Consider the following 2,444-nt stretch of genomic DNA (forward strand, 5'->3'; position numbering starts at 1 on the left):
CAACAATTCTTCGATTTTTGCGCTGAAATTTTATTGGATTGGAAAGCAATAATACATGTGTAAAGTGTAATAGGCTGGAACTGGACTCAATTGCGAGAAAGTTATTTGAATTTTAATAATTTAAGGATAATTAGTGGTGGTAGACATTGATCTGATTCGATTTTCTTTCTTATAAAGTGATTAAGGAATTATTTGAAAGTTTTCTTTGCTGCGAGATTCTTTTAAGTACTCTCTTATTAATTACTTTGGAGGCTTTGTAATTTATTTTGTGTGTTTTTTTAGTTTCCTTTATCCGGTATCCGGTTTCGTTAACTTTTCAGAGCACGAATTTATGAAAAAATTTGGCTTCCAGTCATACCGGTTTTCTTTTGGATCACTATATTATTACCTATTAACTAAATTATGTGCCTATAGATACGCCTATAGTAACATTATTATTTACGAGTAATAGTCATAGAACTCTTAGTTTTTATGATATGCACTTTTAAAATCAATGTTATTACAGTTAACTTTTGTATTTCGTTTTATTGGTAATGTATTAATTTAATTGAATTGTATTTTCTTTAATTGATTATAAGACAAAGCGTTTTAAGGTAATTTTATTTTACAGATATACATATTATGATCAAATTAAATTTGAAATGATTTTGATATAAATATCTATATCTTCTGATCAATTTGAAATATTGTCAACTAAAATCTGTTTCATGAATAATTTGACTGTGTTCTTATAATCATAGATCTGCTATCAAATGAATCGTAATCTTATTTTAATGTAGGCATTCAATGATTTTTAAAAATTTACAAATAAGATTTCAAATAATTGTTTTTACTAATTTGGTGACAGATCTATTCTGAGAACACACCTTTTGTTTGGTGGCTGATAAAAAAACCCTTGCTCAATAGTTTGTAACATTTGAAAAAAGAATAAATAATCATACATCTTATTCATCCGATTTTATTCTCTAAAAACTAAATTTTGGGCATTGTTGCTCATAGTTCTCTTGTCGGATTGTAAGAATTTAATTAAATCAAAACTTTGTTTTTCATCACTAGTGGTTCTCATTTTTCTACGCCAAGATGGAAGATATTCTTTATAACTTCCGTTTAAGTAGATATACGAGTATATCCGTACAAAATTTATGACAATGGGAATGGAGTTATTTTCTATTTTCTGCTTCACAGGTTAGGTAGAAAAGAGTATGATGTAAAGTGTTACTTCTGGACCAGGATATTTGACATCATAAAAAACAAGGGAGAATTCTAAAATTTTGCTGTTTTCCTAAAAGTAAATAACCAAAAACGACTTAAAATCTTTAAAAAAGCACTAATTTTTATGCAACCTAAAAGTACCCAAATATCTGTAGACCACCAAAGATTGGGCACACGAAAAAACCGTTGAAAATCACCCAAAATTATGTAAAATTATCTGAAGAGCACTATAAAAAAAATTTACAAAATACCTTGCACACTCCAAAATGGCTTTTTATTTCTGGAAAAACAAGACCAAGTCAAGGAAGGATGGTACGTACATACCAGGATATTTGGTGCCTTAAAAACAAGGATCAAACCTAAAAATTTAACTGTTTTTCCAAAGGTAAACAATCAAAGATGGCCCAAAAACACTAATTTTTATGTACCTCAAAAGTACCCAGATATCTAATTTCACAAGAATTAAGCAAAGTTACCTTAAAAACAACAATTTTTTTACAAAATTTCGTGTTTTTAAATACCACAATATGTTTCTAATTTTTGGACCAAGTTACGGGTTTTCTAAAATATGTTGAAGCATTAGTTAAAGTTTATTTATTTATACTGAATTTATAAAAACTAATTTAGAATTTCTAAGGTTAAAAGTATTACGTAACAAAATAATTCCTAAATTAGCAAAAATCATTGAACATTTATAAATGCATGTTTGTCGTTCCCAAGGATTCTAAAGTAAATTAATGAATAAATTGATAAGAACAGGAAGTGTTTTTAATTGTTGCCTTTTTTTTAAACCATCTGCAAACTCTATTACGCACATCTTGGATATCTTAATTAAAAGAATAATTACCGTTTATAAAATAATTTCGTAATCTAGATCAAATTTTCTGCAATCGTATAATCAAGATGAAAGAGAATAGGAGGAGTAAACGGTGAACACATAAATTTAAATTGTTTAAAATGGGTTGATATTGTGAGAAGATACACAAATTAACACACATTTGAAAGAGTGGAACTGTTTTTCTTCTAATCCAAAGATATAATCCTTGGTCAAGGCTGCCCACAATTAAACCAATTAAATCCTTCCAATTAATTAGAAATTTTTCGTTGTTTTGAGTCGCTTTTACTCATAAATACCAACAAACGCATGAATGAATGCTTGAAATTAGATAACGTGGAGGGACTCGGGTGAGAATTCACCGTGAATTGTGCTCCACAGAGCCGGCTTCAGTCTC

This window comes from Tribolium madens, unplaced genomic scaffold, assembly GCF_015345945.1.
Source record: "Tribolium madens isolate multiple individuals breed KSU strain unplaced genomic scaffold, Tmad_KSU_1.1 Scaffold_96;HRSCAF=242;Tcas5.2_LG5, whole genome shotgun sequence".
NCBI classification, from domain to species: domain Eukaryota; kingdom Metazoa; phylum Arthropoda; class Insecta; order Coleoptera; family Tenebrionidae; genus Tribolium; species Tribolium madens.